This window comes from Tyto alba, unplaced genomic scaffold (genome assembly GCF_018691265.1).
Source record: "Tyto alba isolate M040663 unplaced genomic scaffold, T.alba_DEE_v4.0 Super-Scaffold_2, whole genome shotgun sequence".
NCBI classification, from domain to species: Eukaryota; Metazoa; Chordata; class Aves; order Strigiformes; family Tytonidae; genus Tyto; species Tyto alba.
The window spans coordinates 82,052,624-82,071,422 of NW_024881282.1; positions in this window are offsets into that span (position 1 = coordinate 82,052,624).

An 18,799-nucleotide genomic window follows, 5' to 3' on the forward strand; every position below is an offset into this window, starting at 1 on the left:
GGAGCAGCAGCTAATGAGGCTCATTGGTGTCAGCCACAGCAGTATGGCTGGGAAGAGAGAGCAACTGACTCTGAGGGCACAGAGAGCTCATGACCAAGGAAGACCTGCCTGTTCCTTGTTACCAACCAGCTGCTTCTAGTGCTGAGCCGTGTGGGAGAAGATAATGCACTATTGCTAACAATCTTCTTTCCAAATGGAAGAATCAAAGGTGGTTCTTTTGTGATTGACTCATGGCAAATCAATGTTATGCCAAACTGTGGAGTAACTGTTTGTTGGTTTATCTAGTGATAGTATAAGTAAATCTTTACACACAGGCATAAACAGTACAGGGATATTATTTCTGTTTCAAACTCAAGACCCAGAAACTAGGGCTTTTCAGAATTAGGACTTTCTTTTGAAATCCTGGTGTTTTCTTTTAAAGCACTTTTTATAGATGGACAATATATTAAATATTCTCATAACTGTAGGTTAAAGACAATCCCTTCAATTTGACTAATTCTTGACCTCTGTTTGCAATACTGTCATGTGTATTTGTGCTGTTCCAGGACTGCACCTTTACTGTATCTAAAACTGAGGACCCTTTTTCCAAAACTGGATCATGGCTAAAGCAAGTATTTTATTTGCAGCTTTTATTAAACATATAAAATCTTGCCATATAGATAGATAATATTTTTACAAATCTTTACAGCCTAGAAAGATAATTGTTCTTTAAATATTTTTTTTTTTTTGGTCATGGAGAGAAAATCTATACAACTCTTTCACTGAACTTTATGAGCTATCCCAGCATTATTGCACAGAAACATATTCTGTTGCTTAGTATCCAGGATCCTTAAAAGGGACAGACAAAGGTGTACAATAATAAGCCTTATATAAATGAGTTCCTATGCCACTGTGAGCTATAGGAGTTGTGCTTTGCTCCTATGCTTATCCTAGGGAGTATAGTATGGGAGAGCAAAAGAGCTGGAGCATAGCAAGGCCTCTTAGCTTTCTGATTATTTGTGCTTCAGGGACTGTAGGAAAGACAGAATAAATTATAAGAAGCCTTTAGGCATTCCAACCTCTATAAGTATGTCAGCATGCACTGGGGGAGGCTATGTGGCTGTGCTGTCAGATATTTTGCCCTCAGCTGACCCATGGGGTGGTCATTCTGTTCTTAAATTCCATCTCCTGGAAAATCTATCCCTAAAAAGAAAAATTAAGCAGTGAAATCACTGCAGAGTTCCCAATGCCCTCAGTTATGCCAGCAACTTTAAAAATAATAAATTATTTTTTAATCAATTTTTCACTCATTCCAAGCCACTGTTTATTTCTTTACTGTAATTCATGGTGTATGTTTAATGGACAAGAAACTGGACACCAGGTCTCCTCATGCAAGAGCTGTAACCTGTATGCTAGAGACTCAGTTTTCCTGCTTTTTCTCTCACTCTCTGAATGATTACTGTAACGATGTCATTGCTCTATCACAAAGGACTGAGATCATTATCTTCCATCCAGACTGGTCTCAGAGTCAGCTTGACCTTCTGAAGGTGTGGCTTTGAGTCCTATGAGACAGAGATAGGCAGGTTGAGATGAGTTTTCATGGGCTATGCTGGATAAGTGTTCAAAGCACTGAGGTGCTAAAATCACTAGTTTGGAGAAAAGGAAATTGAAGGTAAACCTCACTGCTCTCAACAGCTTCCTGAGGAGGGGAAGTGGAGAAGGAGATGCTGATCTTTTCTCCCTGGTGCCCAGTAATATGATGCATAGGAATGGTTCAAAGCTGTGTCAGGGGATGTCCAGATGATATTAGGAAATATTTTCTTACAGAGAGGGTGATGAAACACTGGAATAAGCTTTCTAGAGAGGTGATCAATGTACCATGCCTGTCAGTGTTTAACAAGCATTTGGACAATGCCCCTAAAAATATACTTTAACTTTTGGTCAGCCCTGAAGCAGTCAAGCAGTTGAACTAATGATTGTTGCAAGTCCCTTCCAACAGGAACTATTCTATTCTATTCTATTCTATTCTATTCTATTCTATTCTATTCTATTCTATTCTATTCTATTCTATTCTATTCTATTCTATTCTATTCTATTCTATTCTATTCTATTCTATTCTATTCTATTCTATTCTATTCTATTCTACTGAGTTATGGTCATACCAACAGCATTATTTATTTTTTCTTGCAGCCCCTGTGTTTCTACAGCATCCTCTATCATGTATATTTGGAGAAAGACTTTTGGTAAGGTAAGTGGAAGGACAGTTAGGGGTAGCCCAACACCTGGCAGAATTTGTTGTGAACTGGGTGCTTAGCTGCTCCAGACTGTCAGGTTATCCACAGAATGTCAGGGCATTGTTAGGCTCTATAGATTTCAGTTGTTTCTTTATATATAAGACAGATGAGAAGAAGTTCTGAAGATCTGGGATTTAGTTGCCTTATGTTGCACTTAGACCCCTGTGTTCTTTTGCTGATTTAACCAATCTGCCTTACTGAAAATTATAAAATCTTTAGCAGAATGATTTTGCTTGAGTAACATATTCTGGCTAAGTCTACATTCATATATCAGATTAGTCCATATATCATCTATTATTAGCTTCAGGACCAGGAACTACATCTCCCTTTCTATGTCATCACTTGGCAGCTGCCCTAAAGCCATCCTCAATGGATGGCAGGGAATGTATAGCTGAAACATGCCCAAACTCTTTACACCATATAAAGACAAGCATTTGTTCTGCAGATTCAATTCTTTTTACAAGATGGTTTCCACATGCACATATTTGGATGCTGGTTTAATTCTTTAGGCTTCCTGTAAAAAAGAGATGATAAACCCAATGGGAAGCAAAACTGTGCTGTACAGTAAGCAGTGGGTTTTGTACCCAGATGTTCAGCTGATCCTTCTAGATCCTGCTCTGCTTGGGTGGTTGGGTGTGGCTGTATGCATGTTCTTAAGGGCAGATGATGCTAAGATCAGAATTGCCCATGAATATAGAAACAGATCAGACCCTTGCTTCCCATCACTGTTCTATAAATTTAAACCTAAAAAACAGCCCCCCCTCAAAAAAACCCAAACCCAACACCAAAACAGAAAACAGATCACTCTGACTTGCTATGCTGCTTGTGGGGTTTTTGCAAGTGGACCACAACATACAGGTTGCTCATGCACTTGCCAAATGAAGTCCAAATTATGAATAAAAAGTATAAATCTCTGACTTAGATAAGAATTTATTTAATATTTTTCTGCCATATGTATCCATATGTGATGGGTTAAGCATCACTTTTTAGAGGTCAAGGAGTGTGAGGGAATTGCAGCAGACTAGCTCAAACTGAAAATCCTGAGTTCAAGATAAAGCCAACTGAGACTAAACTGAAAGACACACGGATAAAAAGAACATGGTATTATTAATGCTTATCACTCTTTAGGTCCATACAGTTCAATGACAGTTTCAAAAGGATGTACTGATAAAGGATTTCCTAGTAGTTTGACACAGTATGTGGTGGTTCCAGTAAGCCTCTTTCTGAACAAAGAGCACTGGGGAACTTCTGAAGCCTGAATGGATGACTGACAGTGTTGAGCCTGAGAGGGAAGTACTTTATCCAGGCTTTTGTAATTTTTTCAACTAACTGGGCTAATACTCGAGCTGCCGTCTAAGCAATTGCCTTGTTAGTAAGATCATGAAGCAAAATCTTAATTGTTTGCAAAGTTTGTGATGTTTTCTTCCCCAGTCTCAGGATGCCCAGAAAACTGTTTTCAGGACTATTGAAATTTGATCAAAGACAGCTATGCTTTTTGGGCTGAATTCGATATGTCTGGGATCTGGAGAGTCTCCATCCCTCTCTCTGTGCCCACCACTCACTCTAAAAGTGTGGTGGGGTTCAGAATAAAAAAAAAAAAGCAGCTACCAGCCACAAATATTGCAAATTTGATTTTCTTTCTTGCACTGGGTCAATCTAAAATCTGTGACACTTGAAGTCCAGAGAACGATGCAGCAGATCAGGCCTCTTTGGCTTTGCCAAGTCTTAAATAAATGAGGCTACCTATCCCTTTTCTTTGGCAGTCTACCCTGAGCTTGTGTCTTCATTCCCTTGCAACTGGAGTCTCCCCGCAGAAATCAACCTTAGAGCACTGAGAAGTGCTGATCCAGTGTGATTTGGGAGACGAAAAAACTTGACATGAAAAATTTCTGATTGCCTCAGGGGAGCTGAAGGAGGATAGGACTGTTCCCTTTGCAGGAGGCTTGGCCATCATGACAATTCAGAACTAGACATTGTAGGAGGGACAAGAAGATTTATTGGATCGAGGAGCTGCTTATAAAGGAGGAACAAATTAAGAATATTTAGCATGAAAATTAACACTGGAAGCTAAGCTTAATACTGACCCAGATACAGAGAGGAAGCTACTCCCTGAGTAAAATAAAATCATTATTGTCTGCATGAGAGTATTTAACTCTAGTCATCTAGATTTATTTACGATGTAATGATACTTAGAGCAAGGAGGAGGGGTAGAACCAGGACCTAATCAGGTATGAATGTATTAAACAGGAAGGGAAGTGTAGGTCACACAGTGTTACCACAGGCAGACAGAAAAGCAGCATGGCCAGACCAACAGAAGCCCTACGGGTGCAGCAAGCACTGCAAGCAAGCCTCACGTACTGGCTGGGGCTCAGAGCAACAGTGATGCAGTTGGGCAACTTTTGGACTTGTTTGCCAGCATCAAATGAGTGATTCAGGAGCTGGCAAAACTCTCTCATGGAGACATGCCCTTTTCTACTTCTTCAGGAACCATGGTGGAGTCTGGCTCTCACTAGCACACTCTTGGATCACAAGTCATTACAATGCAATCAAAAATGTTGTAGTGAGTTATAGAACATGCTAGAAATCAACTTTGAGAGACAATTACTGATTTTTCCCCAGTATAGCCTCTCACACTACCATAGCTGTATGATTACAATATTTGATATGCTTGTCATAAAGAATCACACCTACAGCCCAGAAATTATGAACATATAAGGAGAGCCTGCGCCATGGTTTAACCCCAGATGGCAACTAAGCACCACACAGCCATTCACTCAGTGGTCTGCAACCCCCCTGGTGGAATGGGAGTAGAATCAGGAAAAAAAAAAGTAAAACTCATGGTTTGAGACAAGAACATTTTAATAATAGAAATAAAAATTCATAATAATATTAATAATAATAACAACAGTAATAATTTTAATGAAAAGGAAAATAACAGAGAAATAAAACCCAAGAAAGACAAGTGATGCATAATACAGTTGCTCACCCACTCACTGACTGATGCCCAGCCAGATCCTGAGCCGCAATTGGTCACCCCTGTCCAACTCCCCCCAGTTTATATACCAAGCATGACACCTATGGTATGGAATATCCCTTTGGCTGGTTCAGGTCAGCTCTCCTGGCCATGCTCCCTTCCAGGTCTTTGTGCACCTCCTTGCTGGCAGAGCATGGGAAACTGAAAAATCCTAAATCCTTGATTTAGGATAAGTGCTATTTAGCATCAACTAAAACATCAGTGTGCTATCAACTTTATTCTCATATTAAATCCAAAACACAGCACTGTACCAGCTACTAGGGAGAAAATTAACTCCACCCCAGCCAAAGCCAGGACAGACTGGCAAGTGTCTTTGGGAGGTTGTTAGGACCCTGCATGTTCCCTAGCTGCCATAACCAGTATTATGTCCTTGACAGATCCCCTGTCTCCTGTCTTGTCACCGTGTCATAGGTATGGGATGTTATCCTGCCTGTTACAATGTAATAAGCCCACATGTGTGCTAACTGAATGGTAATTGTCATCAGCAGTCTGAACTCTATGGACAAATTATCTTGGAAAAATGCTCATCCCCAGGTACCATGGAAAATACATCCTTTGAAGCTGATAGAAGATAATCATCTCAGATTAGTAGTGAATTTTAAAATAGTACAGATATGAATCAACATATTTAATGCTTTAAGCAAATTCATTTTATTACAACCAATCCTGACTAAAGTTTCCAGAACTTTGAACAAACTAAATGCTGTCTTTATCATTACTGTGTCTTCAAATACATTGGATGAGCTGTCTGGCACCCAAATATTGTCCACTACTTGTTTTCACATACCAGTCCCACCTGTTAAGGTTGTCTGTCGAAAAAATGCAGATAATCACTGCTTCAGACTAGTGGTCAACGGATCAAATGTTTTACACCCTCAAGCACCTAAGTTTTGCTTGGCCTGCAAATTCTCAGTATGTCTGCATTGCCTTTTCTGCCATAAGTAGATCTAGCAGCTTCAGCTGGCTATGATGTCAGTCATGGGGAGTTCACCATGGGCTGCAACACCTCCCACGGCATTTTAGAAAAAAGGTGAATGCTCACAGTTTTCTCAGCATGTTCTGAGCTCTCCTCTACCACCAGCTAAGTTAGCTATTTTAAAGCTAGTTTAGGTAAAACTACATGGTTCTGCAGTGATGAAATACCTTCTGCCATTTCCTATTAAAGAATGCATGACCTCCTTTCTTCATTACATGGAGCTTTAGCATATATTAGATGTTACTTCCACTCTAATAACACCCAAGGGGTTGAACATATTTATATGTACTTATACATGTTTCCAGTAGCTCTGAATTTTCTTGTAGCCTTCCCTCTTTAAGTAAGCCTCTGGTAATTCAACTGTGAAATTAAAGAAACAGGGGACACTGTAGTGAGCTCTACTTTCTTCTTCCCCTCGTGAAAAAATCTTAATAATGTTAAGTTTATGGCTGTCTATATTAAATAGGAAATACAAAATGCTATAGCTCAAGATAAAGAGCCAAACTTCTGTAGTCAGTAACTGGAACAGTTAATTTTTTCTCTTGAATTAATCCAGAGAAGTACCTGCAACATATCAGTGAAATGCCCTACTCTCTTAGTAAATAAGAGAAACCTGCTAGTGTTGCCTCTATTTGTGATAGCTGTGCTTTCCTTGATTTTGGTACTAAAATATTGTGGAGTATCCTAACAAATGCTCCCAGATTCATCCTACCTAATTTAAGGTATTTAAATTAGGAGCCTACTTACCTTAGATCATCTGTGCAGCAGTCTAAGTGAAAAGCTAGACAAACATCCCTACAGAGTAATTCAACCCCTCCAAGATATGAAGAAACGTCCACTAAAGCTGGAATTATTCTACCCTGTCTAGGTTTCTAATGGAAGCTTCTCATTAGCTATTAAGATAAATGAGAAAAAAATAATTTCAGGCTATTTACATTTACACGACTTTTGAATATTTGCTCCCTATAATTTGACAGGTTTTACTGATGTTATTATGGTTTGACTGATTTTGATGTTCAACAGTACATGGCATATTCATAGTCTGCAAAACTCAAATCCCTTTCTAGAGTACAGAGCAGTTAAAACAACATGAGTTTGCAATTAGAAAACTAGACAGTATTATAACACAAACTTGAGGGATTATATTAGCTGTTAACCTGCTCCTGGCTATCTAAACACAGGCAGCTTTATGCAAAGGCTGTTGTGAGTGAGGTTTAAGTGGGAACTCTGGTACTCTCTTCTTCTACTGACTTTGGACTGGATACTTAACTTTCAGGTAGGTATTAGGTAAAACAGAACTGTGCTACTAAGTAACATTAGGTTGTCACTTTACCAGTGAGTCTTCTAACTTACAGGTGAGATTCAGCTCATAGATGATACCTAAACTTAGATGTCTACTATATAGACATACCTACCACAACTCCTCTGTTGTATTTGTCAACTCTTCACATGTTTCCAATACATTAGTGCAGATCCCATTGGGTGCATATATTTAAGCAATTTACCTACTCTTTTAATAATCCAGGCACTCAATGCAATTCATATTGCTTCAAAATAAGCATCTAAGATGATTCAGGTTAATTGCTCATCCAAACTGCCTACTATTTGACATTGACTCTAAAACATAACTCACTCATACATAGGTATTTATCTCTTTAATACCAATAGTTAAGTGAGCTAAATCCCACTTTCTGGCTTTGGGCCTCTGTTATTCTATCTGTAAAATGCAGCTACTATTGCTCATTTGTATAGCATCTCATAAACAGGGATAAAGTTGTGCCCTGCTATTATACATCTGAATTACTACCTAGCCTTACTGTGGTGCATTGCTACCATCCCTGATTGAACTTATTGAATGCAGACAGTACTTGAGAGTTTGTGTCGGTCATGAGGTGTCTTCCACTTGCATTGCAGGGGAAGAACACTGAAAAATTTTGTTCAGTATCAGTTAATCACTGAGGAGACAGCAAGGAAAGTGGATGACACTAATGAATTTATTAATCCAGAACACATTGAAGGTTAGAAAGAGGATGCATGTTTAACTAGTTCACTAGTTAAGGCATTAATAAAAAAGATAATGAAACTGTAGGACTATCTCATTCATGTGGAGACTATAATAGTTTGGGGCAGGTCTCATCCCCTTATACTCTGTAGAGCAATGTATCTTGAAACTAACGAAGTGCTATGTCTTTATGAGACTTTTCATGGACAGTAAGGCTAATTGGAAAAAGGCGTATTAAAATAATGACTTTATCTTCACGTCAGTAAACTATGAAGGAGAATTAGGAAGCTGGAGGGGTATTGCTCTGTTCAGCAAAGTTTCTTACCTTTTTGCCTTAATATTTAATAAAGTTCTGAATGGTGCTGCTTAACACTCTGGAGTTATAAAAGATTTTTTTATATATTAGAGATCTTTGTATTTTTTCTATCAGACCTTCATGGAAATTCTTCATAATACTTAATTTCCTTGATCAGATAAGAATAGAAACAAAAAATCTTTTTTTTATGTTGGTCCAGTCAAATACAATACCACTGCTGGGGTCAAAATATATACTTAGTTTATTCAAATAATTCTGAACGATCTACTGTATCCTACCAAATTACTGGACAAAATGTTTGGCCTGTGATACTTGAGAGGTAAGATTAGACTGTTGGACATAGAACCAGTTTTTAATTATTAAAAGAGGTTTCTGCTCTTGCTCCCTCGTTCTTCTCTAGGGAAAATGCAAGGTAATTTCTGTGAAGTCCTTATTTACTATACAGTCTATCCAGCTGGCACTGGGACTCACCAGTTTTAAACCAGTTTTATACCAGTTGATGGTATTATAACCTTTATTGGGAAGGCAGATTTTTGATCACTACTTTTCTACTAAATACAAATAGCCATCACTACGTCTGTCAATTTTTTCAGAAATTGAGAACTGAATTTGGCCATGAACTTTGGCTATTCTTGTTGAGATATGACACAGGTCTGAATTATTTATGGAAGAAGTGGAGATAAAAAGTAACATCTTCACTGAAAACTTTAAAAAGTCAAATCTGAAAATAAAGTTATTGTTACTTGCTGTGAAAACTGCAAGCAAAGGCAAATAAACTTTAAGTACTCAGGAAAGACAAAAAATAAAACTATAGGCAATATCTTAGCTGCTCAAACTGTATGATCTGTAGAAAAGACTGACTGTGGTTTGAAGAAGACCCTTATAGATTCACTAAGATTCACTGGAGTTTTTAAAGATCTTGTTTGTTTCCATTTTCACTCATCTATAAAAGTAAACACAAACAGCCCTAAGATATAGTAGAAAAGGAAGAATAAAACCAACAAACAAAAAAGGAAAATAAGAAAATGTCAGCTATGATTATTATAGTAGTGGAAAAATTATCTGTACAAAGCAGTGCAATTTATGGCTATTCACATCTCAGTAGAAGACAAATAAAAGATATCATGATGGATAATGAAGAGGGGAATGTGGGATGTGTCATACAGTTTTAAGGCAAGTTTTATAGTGAGAAGAAGTGGTTTATTAGTCAAGTAATTAATCTGTGCAAGTCATTGTCACAAGGTATAATGGAGTTAAGTCTTGCAGAAGGATTTTAAAAACATCAGATATTTCTGTGAACTTCATCATTTTATCAAACAGATTGTGTAATATACAAAAACTCTCATATCACTGATTCTGTCCATGCTGGGCATATCAGATTAGTTTAAACTTCTCTAACTTAATTTGGAAGTTCCTACGTGCCTTTATACCATCCAGCTCATTTGCATTATTACAGCAGTTAACTTACATTAACCAGGGTGAATATACTCCTGCTGTGCTCTGTTTTATCCTTGTGATCATTTTGACTGCATCTAGACTGTTCTTCTTTTTCAACTAGTTTAGTTATAAATTGTCAAGAATGTAAAGTTTTCAGCTTTTCTATGAATCAGTGTTCAGATGTAGCTAAAGACACAAATATCTATAAACTTTGGAACACTAGGATTTACAACATGCGCCATATAACATATGTCTTCTTAGCCTTCTATATCCTTTCTTTTTTCCATGATCTTTCCTCCTCTCATAAATTTTCTTATTTGTGAATTATGGAAAATTAAATTTAAATGCTTTGCCTGGCATCTTGAAGCTCTGTGTCAGAGAAACACATATGAAGTTACACTTCAAAGCCTAACAAATACCTCCAGTAGTAATATCTGCAAGAGGCTCCTGGAGGTGTCTCAAGAACCCTAACATCTCTTGAGTGAGAGTAACCCAAGAGTACTCTCCTCCAGCTTCTCAAAGGACACCAAGCCTCAAGACACTTAGTACCCTGTGTGCCATTCCTTCCTGCCTTGAGTAAGACTGGCAAGTAATTTTCCTGTTCTTTTAAGTGATTAAAAAAGTTCCCTCTGCCCTACAAAAAATTCAAACCACATTTCTTTCCCTCTTGGCCCACACAGTTGAAGGTCATATGCATGAAATTGCTCTATCTGTTATTCTTTTGCCCATATTTCTTCTTATATCTGTGTAATATTGGACACAGTGTTTCAAGTCTAAAAAAATAAAATACAACCACAGCTTTAAACTGCACATGACAAATTTGGGTTGAAATAATCAAAGCTTTCTCAAATCTATAAGCAAACCAGTCCTACAATGGAAAGTTTTGAATAAGCTTAATAAAAGCTGACGCAGTGAAGCTCTGCCTAGAATAAGTACATAGGAATGTTGCATTGAGAAAAACAGCATGTTAATAACCATGAAATTCTGATTAGCTTTTAAAAGAACAGATCTCCATCTCTTAGTGTGAAACCCACTGTTTGAGAAAAATTCCCATAACTTTCTCCTCTCAAGAGAGACACGTAGGAAGATGTAGATGGAGGGAACAATGATGAGGAGGCTATAAAATGGGACTGAACACACATATCTACAGGGAAAACAAGAAAACTGTGAGGTTATTCAAGTTTTCAAATGCCAATAACCTGTTCATGGAGGGGTAAATAAAAGAGAAGCTTAAATTAATCTCTTTGGTTTATAAAATAAGATTATACTTACTAAAATCTCAAAATTACGGGTGAATAGACAGTGATTTATAGGAAAGTTTGTCTTCAGTTACATTAATTCAGGACTGGTTTCTCTATTCATGATTTTATAGTGCTTTTCTCTAATGTCATTAATAACAACAGTTACTCAATTGTTGTTCTCTTCCTTTTTTGACCAGAAGGGTCTCTTACCTGAATATAGAAAATTTCTTTCGTCCTTTTACCAAGCTTTCTAAACTTGTCTTGTTTTCTTTCACTATGTTAACTGGATTTTTTTTCTACTTGTCACTATCAATTATTATTTCACTCAGTATTTTTGAGTTTTGAAACAGCAACATTAAACATTAAAGTTCGCATAACATATACAACCAAGTCATGCTAACTTCTTTACATGTAACTAACAAGTGCCAGTCAGGAACCCAATTCATCTATATTCAATAGAACAGATTTTTGCTCTGTGTGAGTACTGCTTGTTTTGTGAGAAAAAAAATAAAAGGCTTCAGTATAATTTTTCTTCAGAAGTATGTATGAAGGATTCTCTGTATGTCTCCCAAACTGAAGTTTCCTGCAGTTTTGTCACTTTCTTGCAGATGAATTTGGTTTAGTGTCTTTGAAACATGTCTCCTCCTAGGTTTTATTAGTTAGAAAACAGATCTACCAGCATTCAAGATCATGTATTACTGAATTTCTAAGAACTCTAAAAGAAGGAATACTGGTTGTAATAAAAAGAAACGTCTTTCTCTCTTCTTATGACAATTTTATCCTTCTTAAATAGAAACTCCCACTTAATTTTAACTTTTGAATCAAAAATTCTAACTAGGTTTTTGTGTGATGATTCTATCAAATTTTAACAGTAAGAATTGCAGTTGTTCTGCTCGGTTCTGTTTTGGTCTTTGGACAATTCAATTTTTTTCTCTTCCCTTTCACACTTTTCACCTTGTCCAATATGCTTGTGGTACCCTAAGTCTAAGTCAGAACCACATTTTTCTTGTTCCAGTTTGGTTGTTGGTTCAGTGTACTCCTGGCTACCCAATAAAATTGCACCCAGCTCTCCTGCTGAGGTCTCCCCAGTTCTGAATGGAGAGATGGATTGTGTTATGTGACTCACTCCTGCTTATACTGATTTGGCTGGAATTTAATTTCTTCTGCCACAACCTGTCATTGTGTTTTATACTCACTTGTGAGCAACAAAACCCTCCTAGTTGTTTTCTATAGACCTGCAACCCAACCGCTGCTTCACATATATTAGAACAGCTGACTGGTTTTGCCTGGGAACAGTGTCTGTATCCCAGTCATGTAGAATTCAGCATTTTTTTCAATTCTCACTGTTTCACAGGATCATTTTGATTCCTTCCCTCCAGTTCTACAAGCCCTCTCCACTTAATGTCACCTGCAAAATTTCAAAGCTTATAACCACTCATTAATGACAATACTGAATAGCAACAGACTCAGTACAGGTCCTTCAGGGACACCATTAAATTCATCCTTCAGTTTCAACATTGAACCATCAAAATATATCATTTTCCAAAGAGGTTTCCATCTACTGTGTACTATATTGCTCTCTTCCATTTAGTCTTCCTCTGTTTTTTTGAATTACTGTGAAAGACTATCAAGGTGCTTACTCTTCAAGTTGAGGTATGGGACATAAGACATTTTACATATGTCCTCTTACTCTGTAATCAAGGAAATTAGGTTTGATTTGGTATTATTTATTCTTATTCTGTTTATGGTTATTAATCTTTTGATGACTGTCTTTCAGGTGAACATGATTATTTGTTTTTTGCTTTCAGGAACTGATTTGCTCTGAAGATTGAACTGACCAGGTGGTGAAGCTTCTTAAAGCAATTTGTATCTAGTCCCATGATTAATCACAGTTCCTTCATTATCTCTGTTTCCTTCTATGATCACCAATGATCTAAGTACTTCACAACTACCATGCTTTTCTGTTTTTCCAACATGCAGAGCAAAATGTACAGTAGGAGGACCAAAGAATGCATGTTGTGAGTATCACTGCATGCTACACTGGATACATCTATAGAGAGCTTCTCCTAGGCAACTGGGGCAGGGAAGAGGGCTTGTTTATGAATTAATTCCTTTGGAGCCACAAAGAAACCTTGGGACTTGCACTAGCCTCCCTGAGATCTTTCAGGTACCCAGGCCTGGGAGCATTTGTCTCCTGCCCAGGCTTTCCCAGGAGGGCAGCACTGGAAGAAGCTGAGATGATTTTCCCAGCTCTCAGACTGGGTTCCTCTTCTCTAGCATAGTCCCCAGGAAAGAGGAAGTTTGACCAACACTGTAGCCTAAGTAGACCTTCGTTTGAGCTCCTCCCTAGAGAAAGGGTTTTGGGAGTGAATTAGAGAACTAAGATATTCAAGCCACCTAATATATAGATAGGTCCTTCCTTGTATAGCACACGAGTATTTTAAACTGCAAATTGATACTGAAATGGTACATTTTCAACCCTTCATCCCACAGGGAAAAGCTCACCATACCAATATCATAGTTGTTTATAATTTCCCAGTTGCTAACCTTCTTTCCCTCAGTATTTCTGTTAGCCATGTCAGAATTTCCATTTTCTTTCATCAGGCTCTAGTTACTTGGTTACAGAAGTCCACCACATGTCCCAGCTTTATTTTATCATTTGCATTCTTCCCTTTTCTGCATGGCTCCACATTGGTTAGTCTTGTGTAAACATCTGAGTCCTAAGTCAATGCACATAGGCACCAAGATATATTCCCACTGAAATCAATACAAGGCTATACCAGCTTTTCAGAATCTCATTGAAATGAATCATACCAGTTACTGCACAAGCAGGGGTACAATTCAAATCCATACCATAAGTTTTTCCAGTCTACCATGAACATGCTTTTCCATAGACTGCAAGACATTTTCATTGAATAATTATCTGCAAGAGATCCACTTGTCAGAGAGAGGAAAAAGCACAAGATGTTTAAATTGTGTCCAAAAACTTTACAGGACAGTTTTCAGTTTTGCTCTCAGTTCTTCCTAGAGGAGAACTGTTAACCTCAAAATACCCTTTCCAATGGGCTTCCAACATATGAATGGAGACCCAGGACACTGTCCCATAGTTTCTCAGAAGGAAAACATTTGGTCCTGGACTATGAATCAAGGGTCTTTGTGATAGGACTCCTATGCCTACCTCTGGGTGTCTACATCTACACAAATATCCTATGACCCCTTTATAGACAGTGTTAATGGTAATTGGCACAGTCACTGGAGTTAAGAGATCAGTAATTTTATTCTAACATGGGCACCTGAGGCTAGTCAAGCAAATGACCGTAGTGACTAACCATCCATTATTATAAGGAGACACTAAGGAACTAGTTCAGATATAGAAACCTACATGTTAAATTTAGCCAGTAAAACACTAATTTCATCCCCATTTCTATCAGTTATTCAGATACCTTGGGTTTTTCTATGCATTTTCTCTAGTTTTGTTATCCAAACATTGTCCTTCAATCTTATTATGTCCCAATTCTCATACCTTATCTCAGTTTTCTCTGACTAGTTCACCTTCTTTCTGTCCCTTTCTTCTTCACATGAAGTCCTGGTTTTCCTCCCAAAGTATCCACTTTTAATCTCTACACTGTTATCTGGATCATTATTTGAAACTTTTATTTTTGTAGATCACTACTGTTCAGATTTTTTCATTCCATTTGCAATTTCTTTATCCAGCTAGTTTTAATATCACACCACTGGACTCTCAACTCTAACATTCCCATCCCAGACATCTTTTCCTTTCTCCTTTTATTCCAATTTCCACTTCCACAAGTCTGTTCCCCTTACTTAGGCCTGGTCCACCCATTCTTCACTGTAAATGCTCTGTTCTTGATTTTTCATTTTTCCACAAACATTTCTCCCCAGTGTCACATTTCTTGTTTTTCTTCCATCCCCTCCTTAGAGGTTTCCAATCCCTGTTTTACATGCCCATTTCAGGTACATACCAGTTTTCCTTTTCCTCTTCCCATCTGTCTTTCCCATCATCTTGTACTATTTTCTGCCCTTAGAATTCAAGTAACTTTCTTCCAGCTTGCTCTATCGTTTCTTATGAACATCCCAAATCACTCATATATCTTTACTTTCCTCTTCATGAAAATAAAGCACTTGACTCTTCTGAATGCTTCCTGGATGAACTCAATTTGGAAACAAGCTGATAACAGGGACACTCCCTAGCTCAGTCTGAGTGCCTGCACTTAGCACTTGTAGAAGTGCTCAGAACTGCAACCATAGTGTTCTGAGGTCTGGAGATCTCAGTAAACATCTTCAGGATAATTAATGACTAAATATAGGTACGCACTACAAATATGCAAATCATGATCTCTTAACACATTTGTACAGTGTTTATTCATGAAGAGAAACAACATCCATCTGAAACAAAGACTACCCTCTTCCCCCTTATAATTTTTAGTCTTCACTCCAAACTTTAGGAAAATTAATGACAGCTTTAATAAAATGCTTAAAGGTTTTTTTTTCACCTCGAAAGTGGTGTTTAACAGCAAGCAGTCTTACCAGCCTCACCTATAGTACTGCTTGCTGCCTGGAGAAACTATCCGTGTGTGCAGCCTGGAGAGCCGAGCCCTGTGGAGACAAAGGCACATGACAAACCCTCACATAGCTTCGGAGCTGCCTGAAGAGGAGAATCTGATCTATTGACTTGTTCTGAAAATAGCACCCAGTGGGAGGTGACTGACTGGCTAATACCTGTGGTGTTTCCATTAACGATTGGGATGAAGTCTGTTGCCAGGAATCCTAAGGTGGTTTCCTTGACAACCAGAAGAAATGCACAACTGCGATGCACATGACTTTTCAGGTGCTTTTTTAACTCCTCTGAAACAATGAACTGCCCTACCAGAACCATACCTCAGATAAATAAAACCTAGGTGTACATCCAAATGGTGAATAGAGCTCATGTTCAAGGATAAATTTGACCTGAAATCTGTCATGAAACAAATCCTCAAGAGAGCAAACAGGATGGAAGTATTGCTACTATTCAAGGTGTCAGAAAGTTAGCAAGGTTATCTACTTCTTTATTTTATAACCTATGGATGAGAAATGTAAAGAGACTGAAGTTATTTCCATGAGATATACAGATAAATCTAACATGGAATTAATGTGCACATCTCTATTAAACCCAAAGCCCTCAAATTTCAAAGCTGATTGCATATAATGTGTTGTTCATCAGACTTACAGAAATCAGAACATAATTTGAAATTATTTTAACAAGAAAGTAAGAAATCTAAGCCAAAGTATACAACAATAATAAGAGTAACAGTATGTAGTTAATCATGGTTGGCATGCAGAGTTGGCAAAAGATTTTCTATGGACAGTAATTTTATGGAAAAATTCACAGTTACATGAATTCAAGTTATACCGAGAAGCAGTTTCAGCCCAAGTATGGCCAATATGATCCAAAAAAGAGTTCCAGTATGAAATAATGAAATATATTTTATAGTAATTTCAAAAGAAAGGCTCTTTTAGATTCCAAAGTTCTGGGGTTTGATTTGAAAAATTACCTAATATTTAGGGAAAAATCAATTAAAAAAAGATAAACCCAAGTCAAGAAATAGGCAATTGATTGATAAGTAGTGATAAGACCAAAACTATCTTGGGGATTTTTTTTTTTTTTTTGTTATCCCTTTGAGATGAAAAACCAAAATATTATTTCAGTTGAACACAGAGTTTTATTTTTCAGTTTAATAAATATCCAGAGACATTCATTTCCCTGCTTTGTGCTTGGGAGAAAAAAGCACATGGGAGGAAGGTAAGCAGAATTGAAAGGGATGCAGCAGATCAAATAAGCAAATTAGAGAGAATGAAGAAAGGGATTTATCAAAGGTGATAAGCCAGATGACAAATGTAAATGTTTTTGAACTCTATCAGGAGGCTGAATCCACTCTCTTTCCTAATTAGTATTGATGGATGATAATCACTAGAGGAGCACCAAGGGCCAGAGCTAATTGTTTTAGAGTTGAGAAAGGGGTGTCATCTGAGATCTAGAATCACAGATAAAACTGGCCAGATCACAAGAAATTTCATAAAACTTCCCTAATTTTCACTTGTGGCTGAGAGAGTGAGCTGCTGGGAAAGGATGATAATAAAGTGTTACTGTGGCAAAAAATAACTATAGAATACAAAGAGTGTTGCATAAGGAAATAAATCAGCCCAGCCTATCATTAGGGAGTCAGGCAAAAAACATCTGAAACAGAGTGAGACTGGAAGCAAACCAGTTAAGATAGAACAATATGCACTATTAGAATAATCAGAGAAAGCTGGGTCGACCTGGACATTTTAAATGAGGACACTGCATGCATCTGAATGAATCATTAGCAGAGATTTAGGTGCTTTCCTAAAACAGATTACATTCATAATAAATAGACTTGAGTAGAGAATTTTAAAACCATATTAGTGGTAAAGGTTGATGCCTAGGGCCACATTAGCTCAGCATCAAGCTCTGATCTGTCATAGATCAATGAAATGTAGCAAGCCTGAATTGCTGATTCAATTTAGTATTCATTTACTTTCAGAGCAGAACATAAATAGCAAGGAAGAAAATGTGAAACATGATCTCTGAGACCAAGATCATGTTCTATGGGGAACTTAGTATGCATGCACGCATTTATCTTGTGAATATTTAGGGAGCCCAGTATTGAAACAGCCCAATCAGTTCTGAAGGTGAATCTGCCTCAATGCCACAAAGGCCTTCTACCACTGAAGCTGGAAGAAACTTTGCCTTCCTCCCCAGCAGATGCTGAACACAACATTATTAAGTGCATAAGCAAGAACAAACCTTGGCAGAGTAGTAGTGAAACCCCCCCAATAAGAATGTAGTGATTCTACATCTGATTTAGAATCACAGAATATCTCAAGTTGGAAGGGACCCATAAGGATCATCGAGCCCAACTCCCTGTTCCTTACAGGACTACTTAAAATTAAACTACATGAATAAAGGTGTAATCCAGATGCTCCTTGAACTCTGACAGGATTGATGCTGTGACCACTTCACTGGGGAGCCTGTTCTGGTGACTGACCACCTGATCAGTGAAGAACCTTTTCCTAATGTCCCATCTGAACTTCTTATGATGCAGCTTGATTCCACTTCCTAGTGTCCTATAGCTGATCACCAGAGAGAGGAGATCAGCATCTTCCCCTTCACTGTCTCCCCTGAGGAAGGTGTAGACTGGAGTGAGGTCACCCCTCAGACTTCTCTTCTTCAAGCTGAACAAACCAAGTGACTTTAGCCCCTCCTCATAAGTCTTGGTCTTGAGGCCTGTCACCATCTTGGCCACCCTCCTCTGGACACACTTTAATAATTTTATGTCCTTCTTATATTGAGGCACTCAAAACTACACACAGTACTCGAGATGCAACCACACCAGTGCAGTGTAGAGTGGGACAATGACCTCCCTTGACCAGCTAGCTATGCTGTGTTTGATTCATCCCGGGATATGGTTGGCCCTTTCAGCTCCCAGAGCACACCATTG